This window comes from Echiichthys vipera (assembly GCF_963691815.1).
Source record: "Echiichthys vipera genome assembly, chromosome: 21".
In the NCBI taxonomy this organism is placed as follows: Eukaryota; Metazoa; Chordata; class Actinopteri; order Perciformes; family Trachinidae; genus Echiichthys; species Echiichthys vipera.
Genome location: NC_139846.1, coordinates 13,458,214 through 13,474,238, shown reverse-complemented (window position 1 = coordinate 13,474,238; position 16,025 = coordinate 13,458,214).

The following is a 16,025-nucleotide window of genomic DNA, read 5'->3' as shown; positions in this document are numbered from 1 at the left end:
GCGCAGTTTCTATATATGGGCAGTGTGCATTTTGCAGTGGATTGAGCGTTTCGATTCTTTCCCAGTATTTATTTACCACCTCAAACTGCTTTATTAAAAAAACAAACATGGGAATGTTATGGTCTATAATATGACCTTTAAAGATCAATCTATAGATTGATATATTGTTTATAGTCGACATTTCAGACTCTCGTGTCCCTTGAGCTGACCATTTACCCAATATGTATCAGGGTGTGTGATTGTGCAGTAGCCTATAGGCCTGTGAGGCCTCTGTGCTCAGACTTCTCACTTATCACCACTAGAGAGAGACAGTAAGCCTGACAAGTAAGCCAATGCGAAAGTGTTGGGTCCAGTGTATGATATGAAAACACTGGTTTGTAATAAGATGAGCTAAGATTCCTAATGCTGTCAAGAGCCATGCTGAAACTGCATTTCTACGTGGTCGGTTTGAGCTTGAGCAAGAACCATCATAACCATTAACACATTGCATCCCATTAGCATGCCTCGCTCACCTTGCACTGTAAGATCCTTGGACTAATGCAGCCATAAGGTTGTTTTTAGTAGTTAATATAATGTGAGCTTTCTCCACAATGCCTGAGCACTAATGTAAAAAAGCAATTTTCACTTTTAAATGATTTTCTCCCAGGGTTCATATGCTGTCCTAATCATTTTTACTCCTCTCAGAAGTTCTCTTGTACATAAGGGGATACCCTCCAGAGAACAACCTCTCATTTTCAAATAAAAGCCACAGATAATTTCACTTTCAATCCTTGAGTTCTTTGGATAAACCACCTCCCCCCGGTCTCACCCCACCCTATCAGATAAAACACAATCAGCACCCTCTCGTACACTCTTTACCCCTCCTCATGGCCATATCAGCCCAGTTGCATATATGTGCATGAGTGTGTTGTCGGTATCATCCTCCCACCTGTGCGTATTTGCATGGTTAATCTGCGCGCAGGAGGGAGAGGGGCCTGATGGAGGGTAGATAGGTGCGTCTCACGGCCCCATGGGCTCTTGAGGAATTTTATTGGAGGTTCAGCTCCCAGTCAATGGGATCAGCCGTAAATCGCGCTCAGAGTGTGGCAGGAAATGATGTGACTCCGGCAATTTATGTCAAATAACTTTTGAGGATGTGTGAGTGTAGCGATCAGCGCTACCGGGGCGGCGATAACTCTTCGGCGGGGGGCCCCGGTGAAGATTTAATTGAGACATTTTTCTTTATCTGGAGCGAAGCGCCGGAGTCGTGTTGTTGTGTAACGAGGTGTAATGTCTCTCTTTATACGGGGGTCAGCATCCGGGATGAGGGAAGGTCACGGACTGACTGTTTGAGCATCCAATTTGCCCACGTAATACCCGCTCTACAGGGAGCAAAAAAACACAGAGTATTAAGTTACACAGTCCACATATCACACAGACATGACGCCCTGTGCAGTGGAGTATAATGTAACCTATGATTTCATATGTATTCTGTGAGTGTGCAAGGGCCGAAATGTCAAGTATTGTAGTTATTGATTCCCCATGATTGCAGTACCACACCAATGTCTGTGATCAATAAATGTTTACTGTGTTTATAGATCCATTATAAGCGCCAGTAATATCTAAGTGCTCGTGGCTTCTCTCTTTTTCATGGGCCAGTAAATCTCAAGACAATCATCAAGTCTGCAGATGTGAATAAGTTGTTATAACTGATCAGGATTTTTTTCCCACCTGGCGACCCTAAAGTTGTTAAAACTGATACATAAAGCATTACTAAAAGATCTTTTAACTATTAATGAAGCCATTAGTTACAAGCTGTTCCTGTTTTAAAGGGGGCCTTAGGCTTTACCAAAGTATTCAGTACCACAATGTAAATATTTTTATGAGCAAAAGTTCAGAATTAAAAGTCTAAAGTAAAACACAGTGCTCAAATGTAGGCTCCTCATAATGCAGAATGGCTCCTGTCATGTTATATACTATAACACAGATTATGTAAAACACCATATAAGCTTCAAGGTTAATTTCTACAACTATTGGTACCATATATAACGATGGATCACATTTTGTAGATAAACATTTGTCTTGTCAGTGACCATAATCTGCAGTGGAGAAATATTCAGATTCTTTTGAATGTACAAAGAACAGAACTATTCCTTATGGAGCAGATTGGCCCATGTCACTGTGCTATAAGGCATGAACATGTAATATTTTAATGTTGTAATGAATCAACAGGAGGTTTTTAGGTTAGGTTTTTTATGTAACATATTTCCTAAATAAATGTGTTGTATAAAGCAGCATAAAATATAACGTGCTACTAACTCACATTTTTACTTGAGTGCAACACTTCACTAGAGGTAGTTCATTTCCACTACTGTTAAAGATACTGCAATATAGGCTGTGCCAAATAAATAATATTTGCCATATATAGCCTGTATTTGCTTCTTTAAAAAAAAGTATTGTAGCCTATAGTAGCAGTAAATGCATACTGCTTCAAAATTGAGTGTCTTTACCAGCATGGTGATAGCACCTGAATGCAACTTGATCTGCATTATAGAATAAAATAAACCAAGGCCTATATCTTGCATTGTGTACATGTGTGTGTGCTCCTCCTCCTTCAGCAGCTTGCATGGGGGCCCTTGATGAGATGCATGCGCACACAGGCAGCTCATAATCGTGGCCGTAGCTCATTATTGTCCCCCGGATGATTTGGATCTGCGGGGGGGGGGGGGGGGGGGGGGGGGGCTCGTCCTCTGACACCACCACGTCCGACAACCACTCCAGGCACTGATTGGTAGGATGAAATATTGCCGGCGAAAATTAAAAGGTCCCAGTGTCAAAATAATTCATGATATGCATATCTTCCCGGCTTGATGAAATCGCTGATATCTGGATTAGGCGGATAATAAAAGCGATCAGGCTACAGTTAAACTGTTCCAGCAGCGGAGGGCGGGGGGGGGCACTTCTTTATGTGTCAAGAGAAGGTGGGCTGCAGGTCAAGATACAACAAGTGTGTGTGTGTGTGTGTGTGTGTGTGTGTGTGTGTGTGTGTGTGTGGGGGTGTGTGTGTGTGTGTGTGTGGTCACCACAACCGCACACCTAGACCTGTGATTTGAATATCTTGCTGTAATTGTCCTAAAACGGCTCATCAGTGGATCTGCCTGCTGCCATTAGGGCCCAACAATATGGTGTGACATTCAAATTCCCCTCAATGACAGGTTATTAGGAGCCCCAAGCAGCCGGCACATAATTAAGCACCGTAACGTTGACCTGTAATATGAAGTGATGGCTCAGTCGTATAGTGGGGTGAGAATGAAATAGGTGCTTTGTTAAAACACAAGAGAACTGGGAGGTTTTTCATCCACACACACACACACAAGTGGTCATAAAAAGAAGACAGATGTCAGAGTAAAAATCAACTATGGAGGCAAATAACACAGACTATGATTTTATAACTAGAAGAAGAAAAAAACTGCATGCCAGCTGCCATGGCAACAGCTGACAGATTAGAGAGTGAGATGATATTCATCAATACTGTATCTCAACAAGTGATGTTTTTTCGTTCTGTTCCTCTATGAGATCATGTTAGTTTATGTTATACAATCTACTTATATTCCTTCTTTTATCCATGAGGATGTTGAGCTGAGTGAACAAATCTTTTAGAAAAAAAAACAACCAACCTGAGAAAAAAAAGTAAACGTGTGACTTACATTTGTGACACTAAAAAGCCTATTACACAACTTAAGACACGCCGTCTGAGGCCCCCGCTTTCCCCTTTAGAACAAGTGGACGTTGTGATGAGCAATGGACCCATCTGCTGTGCCCTCTCCTCCAACTGGTGTGTGAATGTGATGTAGTCTGTAGGTGCCATTTCCAAGGCGGAATATAATACCAGTGGTACCTGACAAATATTCTAATAAAAAGATGATTACATTTCATGTTATGGTACTAAACATACTCCGCACAAAGCATCAAAGCAATCTTTCTTTTTTTGTTTAAATAGGCTTTTGACACATGTAAAACAAGAACAAGTGCACAAGTTTTCATGACCCACTTCTGCTTCTTTAATTGGACCCAGAGCTCACCTTCACATACTGGGGGCAAAGCGAGCCTTTATGTTAAACTGTAGGCCAGAGGCCTGTGTAATGGTGGGTTTGTGTGGCAGGGTTGCTGAACAGAAGGTCTGCACTTCCCTCCCTCCCTTCCCTCCCTCCATCTCTCTCCCTTTCCCTCTGTATCTCTCTGCTAGCCCTCCACCCGCATCCCCCCAACCCCCCCTTTCATAACGGTGGCAGATGGCTGCAGATGAATCCCTCATAATCATGTCATGACGGCTCCTCCGATCCCAATTCATCTCTTTAAACACATTTCATCAGATGGAGAATTACACAAAGATAAAGGCGGCCGGCAGACAACAAAAGCACACAAAGATTGTCCTTGCAAACAAGTGTTCTTAGTCCCTAACACCACTTAATCATTTGTGCTCCTGTTATTGCTCCTCGCCCTCTGTGCAATCAACTCTACCACATTTTACTTCCCTGTCTCTCACTCTTCCACTATTTATTTGCCCCCCCCCCCCCCCCCCCCGTAAAGTTAATTGTCTCCATTCCCTGCTACAGTCAGTCCTTATTAAGCATAAATCTTTCTAACTAGCTTTCCTCTCATCCCTGTCGCTGTCTTTTTAAAAAGACAGGTGTGTAAAATCCTCTCCTCCCCTCATTGAGTTCTGATGGCTGCCCCCTTTTTGTTTTGGAAGGGGTGATCATTTGCCACAAAGTGAATTGTGATTTTTTTTCTCCTCCCTCCCCCTCCCGTCTTCCCACCCTCCCCTGCTGTGACCCTGTGTCACACCATCCGCATGATGCCGTTAATTGTGGATCAGGTGAAGTTTGTCTCACCTCATTTCAGGGCCATGCTCTGCTAGGGCCATTCTCCCCACTCAAAGGCCACATAATTTCACAGCCTCCTACTTCTCATTAATCCTTCCTGAGTGGCTGCTCTCCGAGTTCCAGATCACAGATTTGTTTTGCTCTTGTTTTCTGACTCGCTGCCCTTTCTGCCCCACCCACTCCTCTTTTACGCCTTCACATTAACCTCTTTAGTGAGACCCCTCCCAGCACACTTCACTATTTTCTCCAACTCAGTGTCTTCAAAATCCTTACATTTTGACAGTTGATAGCCTCCTTATACCTCCCCACTTTCCGCACATTGTCACCCTTGCAAAATGTCTTTGTTCTGTACCTTTGGGACAGAAGCTACTATGGTGCTTTGTGAATAAAGTAGAAAGGCGTTTGTTGTGGTGTCTGCTGGAAATGCCAGTATCACCTCTCTTTCCAAAACAGCTCCACACCCGCTGCATTGTACATTCATCTGATAAAAACCTGCCATCTCCAGCCTGATGAATACCAAGTGACAAATTGAACAAAACACTAGGAAAGCTGTGTGTTTGTGTGTCTCCGCACATGTGCAGTGTCTGATCAATGCGACAGTCAGACTTCACTCATTTCTTCTCTGCTCAACTTTTTTGTTGATCCATAAATTATTCATGAGAGAAAGCTGAAGCTCTCTCATTAACATAAAATAACAATTTGCTAATTTATGGAAACTCCTAATTACTTGTCTTATTTGCCATGACCGTATTAAATATTCATAAACATGTGATTATTTCTTTGATTTGACTGTCGTTTAGTTTAATCTACTATTTTTGCCCAACAATAGCGCCGTGCCAGATTGTGCTGTGTGTACCAACCACAACAAAAACCCAGGAGAGAACAAAGAACAATATTGTGCATTCATTGGTAGGAGCCTTTAACTCTCTACACTCTAACACAATACACTTCTATTTTACATTATCCATATGCTAATTTAGTGTCTTTGTGTTTGTTTATGATTTGAAACCCTTTCTACATGTGGAAAGGTCTTTGGTCGTATTGTGAAACAATCAATTCTGGTGTGAATTAAATATACTTTGTTTTTTGATTGGATTTAAATGCTCCACATCTGGGAATAAGATCTCTGATGACAGATTTTACTTGAAAGTAAAAAACGGATTAAACTGTATGAGCAGCAGCAGCTCATTTAACTTTGAATTCCTAAAGGAGCGTTCTGAGTCAATAAAAAAAATAGTAAACTGCTATTTTGGGGTGGAGGGGATCTAGCGTAGATAGAGAAGAGCAAAAACTCACACTTTACAAGTCTGTAGATTGCACGGCTGCAGCTTCATTTCGTTGCAAGTCCAAATCAAAAATGCATTCATTCATTTGGCTTCCATCCAGAACTAATCACTTCATTTTTCATTCTGTAGCCTGGAAGTCAGCCTTCACTCCAGTTCATTTCGATATGCTCTAAATTGAAAAAGACTGGGAGTGTGTGCAAGAAAAGATGAGTCTATCTTTGAATATCTCCTCTTGTCTTTAGAGCAGCGAACTGTTGTCAGAGGAAGTCTCAGCCAAGTTCTTGGGAGAAAGCAGAGTCTTGGATCCCATCTGGGACGACTAGATGAGGTCTCTTGCTGTCATCGCGTCTGTTGTCAAGGCTGCATTTAACCTCAAATTTATGACTTTGTTATATCAGAATTAATTACAGATATTTCCCCCTAAAATGAGTGACGTTGAGGAAAACGGTAAGCACAGGCAATTTAGCTCTATTTGCAGATTAATTTGGGCCCACCTGTGATGCTCGGTGTGCTAAGTAGGTACATCAGTTTTAATTACAGACCTCGCAGAGTGGGTTTAGTTAAATTACAGTATTAATTATCACATTTACCAGTTATCAGAGTGACAAACGGTTGCGGAGAAGCACTTCCCTCAAACCTCCTGTTTCTCCAGACGACGGTTTCCCTCCTGTCCTTCAAGCAACCTTCACACAGGTGGATATGATGGAAGGCTTTGTTTCTGAAGGAGAAGCGTCCACCTTGATTCATCACCTTCCACTGACTGCCGAAGATGTTCACTCCTAAAGCTCAAAAATAGAATTTTATGAGTTTGGACGTTTCCTGCTTCCACACAGAACAAGGCCCTAATGAAAAGTTTTCCTGCCATACGGTGAAATTAGAGCAGATATTTTGAAAATGAAGAAAACACCTCACAGAAGTGGCTGCTGCCATTATAAAGGGAAAATAAGTGTCCTTTTCGTCCGCATCATTACCCTCTTCATTCAGTCGGCTACATTAATCTCTTCAAGGATAATATGATTCATGCTTGACTGCACTTCACCAGTCTACATCTGAAAGAGAAAATAGCGACCTCTGACCCACGGGATCATTACAAATATAAGACATATAGAACCATGAGTGATCAGTTTAAGACATTAATCTTCTGCATGTTTATAGGAGGTCAACATTATATTTAATAAAGCATGAAATAGGAGCAGCATGGAGGTGGATCCTTATTTCATAAAGAGAATAAATATTGCCAGATTTTATGAAGGTTGAGGAGCTATGTGTTCATAATTTAAAGGAATAATTTAATATTAAGGGACATTTGCTTGTTTGCTTTCTTACTGTCAGTTTGATAAAAATGTGAAGACTAGTCTCATGTCTGTACAGTTAATATGAAGCTACAGCCAGCAGCTGATTAGCTTAGCGTATCAACTGTAAATAGGGGGAAAAGCTAGCCAACGGACTAAAAACTAAGAAAAACAACTGTTGTGCTTAGCACCAAATTAGTTGGTGGATCATTTTAGGAGCATTAGCTGGAAAGCAAGATATTTTCTTCAAGAACAGGGGGAAAAATGAAGCTATATCAACTCCAAAAGTGATAATATTTACATTTTTGCTGTGCATAAGTGGGTAATTGCTAGTTTCACTCTATATAACTAGTATCAAAAAAATCTACTTCATTATACATTAAAACGTGATTCACCATATAAGTAACAAGTTACCCTAACCTAAACCCTGTCTAATAACCTAACCCTAACCATAACCCTTTATAGCTAGCTAGCTGATACTTGCATGGTATGCTATTTATGCTTGGTAACTACGATCAAAGATTCTTGTGCATATATGTGCGTTATCTACTTATATTTTCTTTTGCTAGTAATAGATATTTACACTGCTAACCGCCATATTTAGCATTACAAAAAGGAGCTCTCATAAATTGAAAACATTAAATAGATTTTAGCTCAGCTGTGTTGTCAGATTTCATGAGTTTGTTACTGTAGAGAGTTCAGGTCTCAAACAAAGTTAATTTTCTCCAGATCTGTCCGTCTGAAAAATAACATTTTAGTGTCAGAACGTTTTGGAGATATGTGGTTTTGTGAAAAAATGGGTTCGATATTAACTTTGATTACTATGGGGCTAAGAGATCGGTCATAATCTGTTTTCAAGTTCACTTCTCCCATTGGAATCAATACACTCAAGACCTGCCGCTAGTCTCTTAATGAGGCGTGGCAGAGACCAAACACCTGTGACACAGATGCAGGAAATTACTATGAGTTGGACCGTCTAACTAAAATGTCTCTGCTGCTATCTAGCATCTATCCCAAACTGTTTGTTGCTCAGCAGATTCCTAAACCTTTAGACATAACCAGGGGAGTTGTTTTCTTGTGTTTTGCTCTTTATGCTAAGCTAAGTTAATCAGCTATTGGCTGCAGCTTCATATTTACCGCACAGCTATACAGTGAGAGTGGTATCGATCTTCTCATCTGACTCTTTCGCAAGAAAGAGAATAAATGCTCAATGACAAACTATTCCTATACAAATGACCAAGGCAAGGTAAAGCACAGGTGTTCAGTGAATTAAACACTCATGATCTAAGCTAAGAGACACACACTAGTGCTGTTCAGAGGTCCAAAGCAGAGCTGAAATGTGTCCAGTACTGGAACTGGAGAGAGAAGGTCCTCATTTAGCCCCTGGCTGATGTTCTCTCCCACCAAAGTACTATATTAATCATAATCACACAACACCATTAGACCGCCATTCTATTAAAGAAATCACATTATCATACATTTCATTAATTAAACTCAAACCCAGTCCATCCACTCCATAAGAGCAGGAGACAGAAGGTGGCAGAGGGCAGGACACTTCACCACTCCACTCACCATCTCTCCAAAGTGAAATCAAGGGGATGGATTTGCATGTCATGGGCAGGGGGTTGGGGTATGGCTCAAGGTTTAGACAATAGGAGCTGATGATGGAGGTGGAGGTGGAGGTGGAGATGGGAGAAGCGGAAAAAATCCTTCTGACAAGTGTCTGCACGATGGAGTAAAGGAAGAGGAGGAGCTGGAGAAGAGGAGAGGATGGACCAGCTCCATGTTTATCACTGGCCGGGTCACAGGATGATACTGAATGTATGTAGCCCATGTGGATTTATAAGACACCAGAAATTAGGTGGTGAAAGAAAAGATTGTATGTCCCAACTCAAATAAAATCTTACACAGAGAGTGTTCCTTTCCTTTTTTTCATCGCTGGGAGACATTTTACTAAAAAACTTAAAAAGAAATCTTCATATAATGAACAATAAATCATTCTTCAATATCACCTATATCACATAACAAACATCATCTTTTCTCTTCAGGGAGACCATAAAAGCTGGCTGTTTCTTTAACTAATGTCAAAGTACCTTAATGTAACAGAGCACAAAGATTATTTTACAGGAAAATATTTAGAAATACAAAAGAAGCTGTATTAAAAAACGTTTTGTTAATGGTGATTTTTTTTTTTACAGTGATGCCCAATCCTCTGCAACTTCAGTCAGTGTGATCGCTTTAAGATATCATCCTGTATTCACATAAAACAAAACTGTTTCCTTAATAAGATGCATGCAATCTGCTGAAAGTAATCTACAATTTGTATATTTTTGCTGTCTTTCATAATCCTTTTTTTCCAGTCCTGTCTTTATAATATGCCTTTATCTGCACAATCTACTCCATTTCTTTATTCTCTCTCTCTACATTTCTTTACAGGAGAACATTCTTTTATTTTTTTACTCCATGTCTTCCTCCATCTGCACGTCTCTCTCCCTCTGCCGCTCCCTCTCTCCGTCTCTCTGGGTCTGATTAGCATGTGTAGTGTATGTTCCGTCACGCTGTAGTGTTGACCTGTGCTGTCATCTCCCTGATTACCTCCCTGATTCACTTTCCTTGTTTAGTAATGTGCAATCAATCATAATCAATTAGCCAAAATGTTGAATCATTAAAACCATTATCATTAATTAAAATAATTATCACTTTCTGCCAATGCTTCATTACCAGTGTTGTCTAACGTGTCTGCCACACACCAGACTTTCCTGCTCCTGCTTTTTTTTGTTCAGAAGTCAAATTTCCAAAGTTCTTTTTTAAAGCTCGGCTGATGATGCAAACAATTACTGATCAGTTTCCTTTTGATAGTAATTGTCCAATTCTGTCTAATGTGAATTTTGAGAAAAAACTGCAAAGAATATGATTAATTATATGTTCCAGAAATATATATGATACAATGATGCCTAAATTAGTTTCCATTGTATCACAATATTGCACAAAAATATTTCTCAAAAAGAGGTTTGAAAGTCTAAGTGTCAAGCTTGTCTAAAGAACTCCACAAACAGCTCCTCTTGACATGAACTGAGGTGTTTTTGCAATGTCTGTAGGATTCTGCAGCCTCCTCTGCAGCTTTGCTTTCTTCCTCTCACGCTTGACCAGACTGTCTTTTCTTCCACCTCAGACCAATGCAGCCCTGTTCTTTAAAGGACAGAGCAGAGATGAGACAGGGGGACCTTAATGATGTGTAAACATCCAGGGAGAGGCAGAGCGCTCGTCTAAAAAGCCCCGAGGGGGGAATAGAGAGGCAGGCAGACATGCAGCTCACTTAATCCAGCACACTGCCTCAACCCGAGTTATAATTCCAGACAAGTGTCAGTCCGCTTCTCTTCTGTGCTCCTAGTGAAACCTGGAATAGACCTGTCACTTTCTAACCCTCAATAATTGCTCAGGTCAAAATTTTCTTGAAAGTAGGCTAGGGACCCTGAGGGTGTGAAGGGTGCAACTCAGTGTGTGTAAGAGTCTGTGTGGGCGTCTGTTTTTCCAGCTCAGCCCATTGGGCAAAGAAGGGTCTCCTCGCTCCCCTGCCCCGACACTGTGGAGGAGCATCGCTCACTGCCACCTGGGGAAAGCAGGCGTCTCATTGGGGTCATGCCACCCCAGTGGAATGTGAGTCAAAAGGAAATGGGCCTGAACATTGCACAGTATCCCCAGTCTGAGCTCCATTAAGCTAGGCATCCTCACTCTGGGATGGATGTCCATTATTACACAGAGCACAAAGACCATCCATTGAGCTCATAGTCACTGTGCTTCACATCCTACATCACTACCCTATGGCTAGAATAGATAATCAGCCTATAACTCCCATAAAGGGGGTGTTTTTCCACTCTTTGGCATTGTGCAATTAAAATATTTAGGACAAATTATGCACTAAGTCTTCATTGCCCTATCCTCCCTTACTAAACCAACATCTCTCTTAGTGGAGATGCTTCTCAGCTCTGTCGATGCCCATGGCACCGCCTGGCATGACAGGGTGCCCTGCAGAGAGGTACCACAGAAAACAGGCTGCGAGGCAGAAGGGGTCTCACAACATGTGGCTCCCCTCTCTTTCTCCACGAGACCCCTCCCCCCTAAATCCTTCGCTGGAGCCCATCATGACCACCTGACTGCAATATTCAAAAACGGTCTTCAGGAATGAATGTAATTCTCATTAAGGGCTATGAAGTGTGACAGGATGCAGTTGAAAATGTTTTACCAAAAGAGGACAGGGAAATGTCTTCCAAAGCAACATATGCAGTATATTCCTGAGGCATGGCCACATATAAAAGAAAAAAAGAAGTCAATACTGAGGAATATGACAACAAATCTGCTGGAGCAGAATAGGTTGAAACTATTGTACATGTTTGTGATTTACCAGCACAGCCGTGCCTCCATGTAAAGACTATGTACATAGTATTTAATGAAGTGGTTTCACAAGTCCAGAAAAAGACAAAAAGACATCCCACTCACAACTGCTCTCCTCTACCTCTGCCTGTTTATGGTGAAGGGCTCTTTTCGGTGTGAGAGTGAAAGAGACAGGCTGGGCTGGCTGTCTTGTCATAAAGGATGCAGTCAGAGAGAGCAGACATGATTTCATGGCTAATGATTCCCGCACTAATATCAGTGTGGGCTGCAGAGGGGATAACCAAGTTGAGCTGTCTTAGCTCAAATGATTCAATTAGGCCAGCTGTCCCTATTTGTCATGGCTCAACTAGCTTCTAGATTACCTTTCCAGAGTGCATACGTGCCTCTGCATTGAACTTACCAGCTCAACAGTTTCATAAAAAATAAAAAAAAAACAGGGAGAAAAAATAGGAGAAAGAGAGAAGGAGCGGTGGAGGGGAAGAAATGAAACAAAGAATGCAGTAATAACCACATTATCCACTTAAACACTGAGGCCAATTACAGAGATAAATGTGACTTTTTGTTTTGTGGAGGATCCTTGTGGTGAAACAAGAGGAGAGCCTCAGAGCGTGCTGAAGCGACTGGAGAGATGCTATACATGGTAATCTGATCGCTTCAAGAGCACGAGAGACAACAGCAGAGACAACGTGAAGGTCAAGAGATAAAACGAGAAAAGAGAGGAAAGGGTGAAAAAAGTAACCACACAAAGGATTTCGGTTTTATTTTATTCTGAATCTCTCAAATCTAAAAAAAATGTAGAGCGAAAATAGAAAACAGACCATATCCATACAGGCCTGCTGCTTCACCTTTCCTTCTCTGAGCCCCAATTAAGTGTGTGACGAGTATTAAATTCAAAGAAGCATTAGAGTCATTAGCGTTGATTGAGTTGATGACTCAGAGGGCGATGTCTTCTTCCTTTCACTTTAATGTAGTTAAACATAAATTTGTGTCAACTAACCTCATCAGATCCAATTAACACAATTGTCAGTTTTGGGTCAGCGAGTAGGAGGTGAGGATCGGCATACTAAAACGGTAAAATATCTTGTTTATTAAAGGGAATTAGTTATGTTAGCGCTGTCACTTTTGCATGACTGTAGAACCTATAAAACCACTGTATCTCTGCAACGCACACAGTGTAATGCGAAGTAAAGCTCGATTAGACATGTCTCCTTACAATTCAAATAAACAACATCCCATTAAAAGCATGGATGTAACAATCTCTGTGGATAGTGTGCTCAATGCTTACGCAACCATGAAAACACAAATGATGTTTCGTTTTTCACTTCTTCGTGGTTAAACAACAACACATTACAGCACTCTGCGGATGCCAATGTTAATACAAGAAATAAAAGGTTTTATCCTCGTGGGAGACATCTGAGCAGCTTAATGGGACAATATTCCTTAAAGATGCTTTGTGCGTACTTCCACTGTACTGCTTATGGTCTGGTAACAATGTGAGTGGAGATAATGAGATTACACTGCTACTGCTTCTCATCCCTGAAACTATATGATGCCGGTGAGAAAAACAATACACTCTGTCATCCATCACATCACTAGTAAAAGTCATCTTTATTCTTTATTCATTTTTACTTTTTTCAACGCAAAGTTTTCAAAAAAGTCAAGACTTAATTTTCAATCCCACAATTTTGATCCTCATTACATTTAAGCAATAGTTCATGACATGCTGTGGTAAAGTACATTTATATCACAGCTAAGGAACATTGTTTGGAAAAAATAACTTTTATAAGTTAAAAGTTATAATAAATAATAATGTTCACAATAAAATAGGCCCTCCTGGGCAAACAAGCTAACCGATAGTGACTTTGAAAAGTGTATAGATAATGACTTCAGTTCCCCATTGGAGAGGGCTGTCATACAATGTTTTTTTTCACAGATGCTGAGTGATACTGATGCAAAGACATCAGAGCCATTTTATGTGGTTTGTTATTTGTCAGATTGCTTGATTTTCGAACTGCATGTTTTATATTTAGATTAATGTTATTACATTGGTTCTTTTCAAGTGATGCTTCTCATGGCTGTCTCTTAATTTTCCCTGTACCTCAGATGAAATGAAATGCACAAAACTGCTTGTATACAGCAGTTGTGCATTCACTGGTAACTGCATATCTGTGTTTGTTAGTCCAGTCCATTTTGTCTCCTCTGGTGCTGAACCGAGTGCCGGGCAGAAGCGCGAGCAACAAGGACGGCCTCGTCTCTGAGCTGTCACAGCTCTGACTGGGATCAGCCTTATTACAATGATTGAGAGAACAGGCCTTTGCAGCAAAAACACCATCCAAAGGGACTAGAAAGGCCACATTCATACAATCGAGTTCACACATTTGTCTTCATTAATCCAATTCTGTTCTGTTTTGTCAGTGTTGCTACCGAAAGCGTACACAGTTATACAGTCAGTGGAGAGATAAAGGGACCAGATATTGCCAGAGGTCACAGAATTGATATAGTAAATAGGATGTTGCAGCCTGTCTTGTTATCTAAAAAGGTCCCTCGGGTGCTGGTGTTTTTGACCCTTTTAACACTAAGAGTGTGATGATAGTGACATTTAATGTAATGAATCACTGATTGATTGATCGCTGAAGGAATTGATTTTGAACACCAAAGAGTGAACATTTTGGTATTTTTGACATATGGTCCTCGAGGGTTTAATCATCCATCCATTTCCTCTTGACCTTCAAATTGTTGTTTTTTAAAGACAGGAATATGATTCTGAAACGAATGGCTTTAGATTAATTCAGCATATGTTGTCAGCCTGCTATTTTGCTGCTGAGATCTTTACAACTCAGGCCAAATAGTGACTAACACCCAGACTCGACAGGCCCGGGAATACAGAACGTCATTACTGCCTTATCTTTAGAGATGGAGCGAGGTGTCAATGACACTTCTGCTGCATGCAGGCAGCAGCTGAGCTGTGAGATGTCCTGGCACACAGCACAGTCTTCCTGGCCAGAGCTTTGTAGCCCAATCTTTACCTTTTAATTACAGGAATATTCATGGCTTGTAGAGTCTACAAATTATACATTTTGTTCCAGTTCAGACTGGACAATGGTTTTTATCATCAAACTAAATTATTGCAAGTTAAGCATCACCGTTCTGAACATGATTGTTGTGTTGTTAAATGAAATAAACTTACTGATTGAGGCATCAGTAAATCAGCAACTCCTGTGTTCTGTAAGGTAAAATGTTTTTGTCAATGAAGTCTGGTGACTTTAAAGACGGTACATAACAGTTTCCCCTGCATAAACTTAAACAGGCCTGTAAAAATAGTATAAATACACTGGAGATCAAAATTAGAGAACAAATTATTAATACTTGATTTATTCTGAAATGTTTATTCTTTATTCTTTTTATTTTTGAGAATTTGATAGAATAGCCTCTGTGGCTATATTATATACCACTTCTGTCCTAGCATGTTTTTTTAAAAAAACAAAGTCACTTCAACAAAAACCTTTATTTTGTGAAAAAAACTGTGAACAAAATTAGAGAACAGTAACTATTGTGTCAGAAGAGAAAATTTAAACACTGTTTTCTTCAGGCTACAGGATTCAAAAATGAACAGGAAGTGTAGAGGTCACAGCTTTGAATGACTTCAGCACACTTGCGCCCACAGGACATCACTAGTTTCTCACACTGCTCTGGTTTGATCTTGGTCCATTCTTCTTGCAGTCTCTCCCACACTTCAGTAACTGTAGTTGGTTTCTTTGACATTACTTTGTCGCTAAGGATTTTCCAGAGATTCTCTATGGTGTTTGGATCTGGACTCTGGTCTCTGAATTTAACTGACTTTGGGTTCAGTCGTTCATGTCATGTCATGTTTGGGGGGTGTTTTCTGCAGCAGGAATTGGGCCTCTCGTACAGCTACACGGCAGGGTGAATGCAAATGTTTATGTGAACCTCCTTCGGCGACATGCAATACCTTCACTGCAATTGTCTCCCAATCAGCCTGCAATTTTAATGCAAGACAATGTCCCCTGTCACACTGAAAAACAGGTTAAACAGTTCCTTAAAGCTAAGAATATTGAAACAATGTAAGGACCAGCCCAGAGTCCGGATCTAAACCTCATAGAGAATCTCTGGAAGAGATTTTTTATCAATTTCTGACGATAAAAATAACATTATTTAAGAATAAATCAAGT